This window comes from Lactuca saligna, chromosome 3 (assembly GCF_052625555.1).
Source record: "Lactuca saligna cultivar CGN05327 chromosome 3, ASM5262555v1, whole genome shotgun sequence".
Taxonomy (NCBI): Eukaryota; Viridiplantae; Streptophyta; class Magnoliopsida; order Asterales; family Asteraceae; genus Lactuca; species Lactuca saligna.
This window is the reverse complement of record NC_136419.1, coordinates 30,701,957-30,711,713: the sequence shown is the minus strand read 5'-3', so window position 1 is coordinate 30,711,713 and position 9,757 is coordinate 30,701,957. Positions and strand designations below refer to the sequence as shown.

Here is a 9,757-nt window from a genome sequence, read left to right as displayed (position 1 = left end):
TTGTGTTGTAGGCCAAGACACTCAGGGATGATCAGATAGGCTGTAGGCCCTGTGAGGCGGTCCAGTTAGGCCGACAACTCGTAGAGCGGTCTGGATAGGTTGTAGGCCCTGCGAGGTGGTCCAGTCATGCCGAAGGCTCATAGATAGATATAGATAGGCTATAGGCCTGACAATGCGGTCCAATCAGGCTGGTTGCTCATATTTGTAGCTTGTTTGTTATGTGGTGTGTTGGTACTTTGGGGGAACTCACTAATCTTTGGCTTATAGTTTTTAGTTCATTGTTTCAGGTACTTCTAAGGACCGTGGGAAAGAAAAAGCATGATTGTGCACATCTTCCTGTTTTATGTCACTGGGTCTTGGGAAAACTCTGATTTTGATATAATGTTTTTGAAACAATGGCTCTGTTTGTAAACAATGTTGGTTAATGGTTGATTTTGAAAATTGTGAATTTCTTTGACTTTTAGAGTGTTACAAGTGTGTTGGGTGGGGCCAATTGCATGTTACAGAAAGATATGTATTAGGCGGGGCCCAATGGATGTCGGGCGAGGCCCATTGTATGTATGTTATGTGGTATTTTGGGTAAGCTCACTAAGCCTTGTGCTTACGGTTTAAGTTTACGTTTCAAGTACTTCCGGTTTGAAAGGGAGGAGCCCGACTTGATAGGAGTGCATCTACCCATGTTTCATCACTTTTATGATTTTTGAGATTGTACTCTGATAACTAGTTTTACTTTACATACTTCTGGATGGTTCAACGAATATTTGATGGTTTTTGGTTGAATTAAAAAAGAAATTTTTTGCTTATGATTTTTGGGATGTTACACTTATGTCATAATCTATAGTCTTTTGGTTTGATAGGATAATTAACTTATGGATTCCTTTGTTAACAAGGTTAAAACTATCCTTTTTTAGCTAAATGTTTAACTAACTTATCTATATATTGTATGCTTGTCTTTTGCACAATATTGTTGCGGCTTACATTTTTTTACTTTTTCCTTGTTTACATTGGTATACTCATGCTACTACCACTATGGTCACAAAACCTGACATTGTTGACAAGTTTTTGACTAATTTATGGAATGGTCAATTTAATGCCTAATGTATACATTATTGACAAATTGCTTAAATTTATCATGTTTTGTTCATAATACAGTCACCGCTTCGTTACTTTTCATAAACACCACAACAACATATTACCCATATGAATTCAACAATTGTAAATACAAATAAGTTCATAATTAAGTCACCACAACATGATTTCCATTTACAATTCAACTGATTCCAAAAAGACATTCATAAACACTTTAAAATTGATAAACATCCCATACGACTAGTGACATTTGTTACAATTTCAACAACAAAATCGATTTTCCCTCCAAAAACATACATCCCCCACATATACCTAATCTTCATAAGATGCTAGATAACATGTAACATCTTGTTTCAAGAAGTTTCTTATTTTGGGATTGTGGTCTATAAATGAATCGAGTAAATGCCTTGAGCTTCATAGGAATAGCATTTAGACCTTATTGGATGTTGATAATTTTGGTTAAGTGATTAAAGCCTTCAATTTGTGCTTTGAAGAAAAAGGTTAAAATGGGAAAAGTAATATTCTGGGCTTCTCGTATGGATTATGGTTTTAGTTCGACATGTATTAAGTCAAAATTAATTAGACAAGGTTGTTGGGCTCATCAATACATTACCGTGCATATAAAAATTGCTGAAAACAGAGTTGAAATGAAGAAGTTATGATTGTTTTGAAGTTGGAATAGAATTGGGTGAAAACCTATTGTCACGTGGTGAGAACCGGGCAACCCAAGCCTATGAACTTTAGGGTTTTCTAGGTATTTAAAGGGTGATTTCGTGTTTTTGGGATATTTTCCACCTTCCATCACACCTAAAGCCTTTTGAGAGAAACCCTAGCCTTCTGTTCTCTATTTTGAGCCTCAATTCTCCTCTATCATCCATTTTTAGAGTTTTTGGTGGTTTTGGAGCAATGCTTTCATGCAAGATTGATCCTTGAATCTTGGCAATTGAAGATCTCAACTTTCATCTGCCTTCTAGACCTTTGTAAGTTGTAAAGTTCCAATATGTATTGCATTTCATCTTTGGATCGAAGTGTTTTTGGTGTTTTGGCCCATCTTAATGAGTTTTGAGTGAAAGTTGGGAATAAAGTTTGCAACTTTATTACTCTCCAAGGTCCTACAAACATTGTATGCTTCAAATTTGGACTCACAAGTAGTTTTGATGTCATGCATGAGATTAACCCATTTCTTACCCCTTTTTGACCTAATGTTGGAAAGGACATGTATTGGACATGCATGATCATAAAGTAAGGATTTTTATGTTACATTTGGGTGTATGAGAGCCTTCTGGAAAGTATGGATGAGTGGGTTAAAGGATTAAGAGCTTAATGCATTAAGAAGGCTAGAGTTGTTCTCACGACGTGAAGGATTTGCCTTCACGACGTGAGGAAGGGGTGGTCTCAACGACTATTTTGTCTTGAGGCCACCATGACGTGACAAAAGCTTGGTCACGACGTGGCGGCCCACTGTGAGATTTTTGACCGTTGACTTTTTAACCATTTTAATTTTGGTCAAACTTGGGAAAAATTGAGCATTTAACTAAGGATTGATCTCAGTTTGGCGTTAGGTATCTTGGAATGGTTGTTCTGTTGTTGAGGTAGCTATTGAGCTTCTATTGAGTAGTTCAGGTGAGTCTTCTCACTATACTCATAGGTAGAAGGCACCAATGCTGACTCATTGGATTGTGTTAGTTGTCTTTATTACTCTCGCATGTTTATGGTGGGTTGGACCCATTTGTATGTTGGATTAGGCCTATTGGTATCTTTGGTTAGGCCAATTTATATGTTGGGTTGGGCCTATTTTTATGTTGGACTGAACCCATTGTTATGTTGGGTTTGGCCCATTTATATATGTTAGGATGGGCCCATTTATTTATATGTTGGGATGAGCCCCTTTTTTATGGTATGTGGTATTTTAGGAAACTCACTAAGTTTTGTGCTTATGGTTTATGTTTAAAATGTTTTCAGGTACTTCTGGTTTCAAAAGGAAGGGTCCAACTTGATTATACTACATCCTCTGGAGATCTATTCTTGATTGTTTATGATTTTACTTCGATGTTTTGAGAATACTTTGACTCTGATCGCCTTTTGGAACAATGTATGTATGGTATTGACTTATTTAAAATGAAATTTTTACTCGGTATTTTGGGGAGGTTACATAACCTTGCAACAATGAAGAAAACCCAAGAACCAAAGCACATATACTTGCATTATTTTAGCATCTACAGCTGCTTGTTGGAGTTCATTCATGAACCTAAGGAACCCTGAAATAGCTTCGTGAAACAGTAATAAAAAGAGACAAATGAAGAAAGAGATGAAGAGGATAGGTAATGAAGCTTTTATATGCCTTGTAATTATACTTAAGATGGTCCCAAAAAGGAAATGATTGTTTTGCACTCACGTGAGGGCTACATGCCTCTCTTTAACGGTGGAAATAAACGGGAATTAGGTTGAGGGACATCCAATGCAATAAAAACAAACTATAAGAACCTTTCATGTTGCAAAATTAATACTAGTACCCATAGTTGGAATTAAGGAAAACCACATGGACAAAATGTGTAATTTACTCTTATTTATTTATTTTGGATATTTTTAATTGTTTTTCTTGGCCCACACGAAACCTTGTCAGCATTGACCCACACGAAACCTAACCGACTAACCGTCACATATTAGTAGCCCAAATTCCCCCTTCTCTACCTCCTGCCCTGCAAAGCGAAGTAATAGCTCTTGAATATAATCATTCTAAGCTTCGGTTAAACCATGAAGCGTTCTATCGGTGACATAGGTGAGAAACTGCAGGCAAAGAAACCCGTATTTCTCAGTAAATCAGAGCGAGAACAATTAGCCCTCAAGCGTCGCCAAGATGAATTTGAAGAACGGAAGCGCCAATCCGGCCAGCTTCTCCTCCAGAGCAACCGTAATTCTTCCTCCTCTAAACCCCCTCCATCGTCCGACGACGCTTCCCGTAACAACCGGTCCTCTCGTGATTACGATCGTGACTGTTATCGCCGTGACAGAGATAGAGATACGGACAGGGAACGGGAGAGGGAAAGGGAACGCGATTCTGAGCGGCGGAACCGCGATAGACAACGTGATGAAGAGAACAAGGCTAGGGAAAGAGCTTGTTTAGAGAAGCTTGCAGAGCGAGAGCGCGAGAAGGAGCTTGATGCCATCAAGGAGCAGTACTTGGGATCGAAGAAACCTAAGAAAAGGGTTATTAAACCCAGCGATAAGTTCCGTTTTTCCTTCGATTGGGAGAACACCGAGGACACTTCTCGTGATATGAATATTCTCTATCAAAACTCTCACGAGGCTCGTCTTCTGTTCGGAAGAGGTTTCCGCGCTGGCATGGATCGCAGGGAGCAGAAAAAATTAGCCGCAAAGAACGAGAAAGAGTTGAGAGACAAGATTAGGAAGAAAGATGGGATTGAGGAAAGGCCAGAAGAGGCTGCTGCCATGTACGATACATTCGACATGAGAGTGGATCGCCACTGGTCTGAGAAGAAACTAGAGGAAATGACAGAGAGAGATTGGAGGATCTTTAGGGAAGATTTCAACATATCTTACAAAGGTTCCAGAATTCCCAGGCCTATGAGGAGTTGGGTTGAAAGTAAACTGAGCAATGAGCTATTGAAAGCTGTTGAGAGGGCTGGTTACAAGACCCCATCTCCCATTCAAATGGCTGCCATTCCTCTTGGTCTCCAGCAAAGAGATGTGATTGGGGTTGCCGAGACTGGTTCAGGTAAAACAGCTGCCTTTGTTCTTCCAATGTTGACTTACATCACCAGACTCCCTCCTATAAGTGAAGAAAACAAGGACGAGGGACCATATGCAGTTGTCATGGCACCTTCCAGAGAACTCGCACAGCAAATTGAGGAAGAGACTGAAGTTTGCAAATTATCTAGGCATCAAAGTTGTTTCCATTGTTGGTGGACGTTCAATTGATGATCAAGCATTTAAGATTAGCCAAGGGTGTGAAGTTGTGATTGCTACACCTGGGCGTCTTAAGGATTGCCTGAAGAGCCAATATGCTGTTCTAAACCAGTGTAATTATGTTGTTCTTGATGAGGCTGACCGTATGATTGACATGGGTATGGAGCCCCAAGTTGTAGAGATTCTGGATGCAATGCCATCAAGCAACTTCAAACCCGAGAATGAAGATGAAGAACTTGATGAGAAAAGAATCTACAGAACCACTTATATGTTCAGTGCCACCATGCCTCCAGCTGTGGAGAGACTAGCCAGGAAATACTTGAGAAACCCCGTTATTGTTACAGTTGGAACTGCAGGAAAGGCAAACGATCTCATTACACAACATGTTATGATGGTAAAGGAATCAGAGAAAATGCCTAGGCTTCAAGAATTGCTTGATGAACTTGTGGATAAGAAAGTCATTGTTTTTGTTAACACTAAAATAACCGCTGACCATGTATCCAAGAAACTGGAAAAGTCAGGTTACTGTGTGACAACGTTGCGTGGTGGCAAGTCACAAGAACAGAGGGAAACGGGTCTTGAAGGTTTCAGGACAAAAAGATTCAATGTATTAGTTGCCACTGATGTTGCAGGGCGTGGGATTGATATACCTGATGTGGCTCGTGTGATAAACTATGACATGCCTGGAAAAATTGAAATGTATACTCATCGAATAGGGCGTACAGGTCGTGCAGGGAAGACAGGTATAGCTACAACATTCTTGACTCTTCATGATACTGATGTCTTTTATGATTTGAAGCAGATGCTGACACATAGCAACAGTCATGTGCCTCCTGAACTTGCTAGGCATGAGGCTTCAAAGTTCAAGCCTGGATCCATTCCTGATAAACCACCTAGACGAAATGACACAGTTTTTCTTCATTGAGATTGAGGTAAGTGTGATGTGCTTAAAGATGTTTTGTTACATTAGAAATTAAATTTTGGGTTCACTGATGTTGCCTTTTGTCCTTTACACTGATTTTGAATTTTAATAGATGTTTTATGGACTTGCTAATTGTGTTGGGTGTAGAATTTCGTTTTGCAAAGTATGTTACTATGCATGAAAGCTCCACATATTATGAAATTGCAACCTCTCTTCAATCAACATAAAAAGATATGTAGTTAAGCCTCATATCAAATCTATTTTTTTAGGATATATATAATGGGAAGAGCAGCAAAAACTTGAAGCTACGAAGGAGAAGAAGAATCAACGTTCTCCCTACCTACTTACCTTTCTTTCATCAAATCTTTTTATTTATGGTGGTTTAATTTGGTATATAGTTAGAGAATCAATTTTCTAACAAATTTATTTTGGTGTAGGATAAAGCTGGGAAGAGCATAAAGAAATGAGTTGATTGGGTAATATACCCAGAACCCTTTCTCTGACTCCTTCTTTCTACTCTATCTATATAATATTAATATAAAATATAAAATAGGTGAGATTGAAGAAAAGTTACAAGTAACCCTTTACTTCTCACATCCCAATCTACCAAGGTTGTTGGTTTCTGCATCCATTGAGAACAGGGAAAATAGACCTAAAGTTAAGCCCCATTACCATTCACAAAAAACACATAAAATACTTTCTTCTGATTGATTCAAGACGATAGGCATCCATTCAACCTCTTCAGCCTTCAACAAACTATCTGTCGTTGTTCTCCAATTGCATCAACAAAAAACACAAGCAATCAAGGATGTTCTCACCCATCTTGACGTTGATTTTGACTTTTGAGAGATCCCAATTGGTATGGATTCACTTATAGAATGAAATCAACAAAACAAGAACAGATATACAAAAGCTTCACTATATTCAATGATTGATAGACCCTTGTTCAATCTATTAGATAACTCAAACATTATTTCTAACACTCACACTAAAAAAATACCTGATAATATTAAGATAATTCCATGAAGAAGAAGAACAAAGTTCTATAACATATACCTTCTACTACTAAATACCTAGACAGACTGAGACAGAAGGACCCAAGGACACAACAGACAACAAAATGTTGCCCCCCACAATTCCTGTCCCACTCACAGATAACAACCTATGGATACTTAATTAAAAGGACAATTCTACCCTTATACCCTTAGGCTATAAACCAGTAAAAGTTGAGTTGGGGCTTATCAATGATTCACTCAAAATACCAAGAGAACACAATAAAACCCTAATACTTGGAGAGTCTAGCCTCTCCCAAGGTACAATAACCAGATTTTTTTTTTCTTTTTTTGGTATTTGTATGATTTTGCTATAACTGGGTAAATGTACAATGCTATTACAGGAGGAAATTAAACAAATATGAAGGAAGTTTGTTTATAGTCATTTACCTATATACTTAACTTAATAATGCTAGGAAACCAGATTCTCATATTTTTACCAATTTTGCTGGACAATGTTATGTTACACATTCAAGACTGTGTGTTATTAAAAACAATTTGAATTAGTTTCAAAAAATTATTCCTATCTTTATTTAAGTAAGAATAAAAATGTTGAGTAACTTTCTATCCTTGTTTTGCACCCTAAATGCAGGGAGTGATACTTTAAAAAGTTTATGTTATTATAGAACTGTAGTTTCTAAATCTTTTTATTCTAACCTTTTTACTTTGAAAAATCTATCTGGTTATAGCTATGAAAAATTGTTTTGTATTTAGATAAATGTTATGAAGGAAGAAATTGAAGTTTGGTGCTAGAATAAACAAAGCAACAAATGCTATTGTGGGGATGTTAATATTTGCATGTATAATGTATTATTGTAGGCTTTTGGTCTATTGTATGTATGATTTAATTTATCAGGAATAAAATACAATGCAAAGCTTTCTGATTTCGGTCTTGCTAAAGTTGAAGGCAAACAACTTGTATCTACTTGAGTCATGAGGACATGACATGACATGCATTATTATGTAGGAATAAATGTGAAGCCTTACTAGAGTGCGTTTATCATGTCGATTACTATTACTATTAGTACTAGATATTAAAAGGATTTATAAACTTTTGACCAGAAAACAAGTCACTGATTTAACATTAGGTCCTATAATAAATTGTTGGCCTTTTAAATGGTTTGTGTTGATGCATTATTTGTCACATCATCGTCACACCACACCAATACTTGTACTCTATGCATATTGTGTTGTATATTGAACATCATATTTATCTAATAATAATAACATTGATTACTTTACTTCACCTAAAACACATGGTATACAACTCCAGTTTTGATCAAATTAGTATACTTTTTCGATGTTTTATGAATAATAATTGTAAGACTTTACAATTAAACTCCAAAACAGGCCTTACGTGTTTCTTTAAAGATGGAAAGTCAAAAATTGAAGGCCGAAATCCACAAGCATCGTAGCTGGAAGTCGGGTTTGTTTAAGTTTGTGCATGGGTACACTCAATGTCTAAGGGAAGACTCAGAAGAGGATGTGATTTCCTGCATCTTCCACTTTGATACTTTGATTTCAATGACTTATTTTTGAAAAAAAAAAAAAAAAAAAAAAAAAAAAAAAATACCGAAAGAAAACCAGTAGTTGAAAGAAACTTTATTTATTGATGGGTAATTAGCCCACTATAAAAAAAGTATTTTGTTGAAAAAAAAACTATCACTTCACATCACGACAAAATGGAATTTGTTGATCTCGATGGATTGATTCCATAAATGACAACATACTTTCTTGCATTTAGCCTAACTTTTACTACTTTCCATAAGAGAGTTTTCAAGGGAGATCGACTAAAATTTAATGGTTTTCAAGGGAATCAACTACACCCAACTTTACGTAACCATTTATGAATATTATGTTGTTTTCATAATGAAATAATGCAATGGTTTACATTTTTTAATTTGCAAGAGGTTTGATAGTTGCCATTTCAAGGTGGGACTTTTCCATCATATGTAAATGAAAACTAAAGTTGGTGAGTTCGCTATAAAATGGGAAAAGAAATGAAGAAAACTACACTTGCGAATCCAACATCCTTTAGTTTTAAAATAGGTCTCAATGCCTCTTTATTCAAGCTTTCAACTATAACAATCCATTTCCCTAAGAGTTTGAAGTCCTCCTCCCTCAGTGGTTCCAATTGAAAAATCTGAACCAACTCTTTAGAAAATCCTGAAAATAATCCTAGTTTTTTGGCATATAGTACCGTGTCCAGAAATTTGAGGAACTACAACCAAGTTTAGACATCCAATCAAGCTTCCACATCTTATGTCCCTTAAAAATCCAAGAGGTAAAAAACTTTATAAAAACGAAAATAAAAGATATGCTTGAAATTTTTTGTTGAATTAGTTTTAAGAAAAAACGAGAGTACTTACGTTGCTCTAATGGATAAATATCGCAATAGATGATATAATCATATAAAGTATTCAACTTCCATTTATTTATATTAATGCCCTGTTGTTTTACTTTTTTTTTATTATGAGATTATACTTTGAAAATTTAACCAAACCGTAGCATTCTACTTTAATTTCCTTTTTTTCATATTCTCTCATATTTTTTATTGTCTTTGAGAAAGAAAAACCGGAAGATCGTTGCTTCGACAGAGAGAAATGATAAAAGATGTTATAATGGCATTATATTCCCATTTATTTGTATTGAAGCACTGTAATTTCATTTTTTTTTTATATTAAGTCACGATATTGAAAAAAAAAAAAAAACAAATCATATACCTTAGTTTCTTTTATTCCATGCTTTCTCATAGTCCTTTTTATAG

General features: G+C 36.2%; 1 pseudogene across 1 annotated transcript; it reads left to right on the top strand.

The window, feature by feature from the left end:
* Positions 1-3,801: 3,801 nt before the first annotated feature.
* LOC145034980 (DEAD-box ATP-dependent RNA helicase 21-like) lies at positions 3,802-7,859 on the top strand (annotated as a pseudogene). Its single transcript, XR_013678279.1, has 2 exons — positions 3,802-5,948; positions 6,208-7,859. The product of XR_013678279.1 is annotated as a DEAD-box ATP-dependent RNA helicase 21-like (transcript).
* Positions 7,860-9,757: the final 1,898 nt, after the last annotated feature.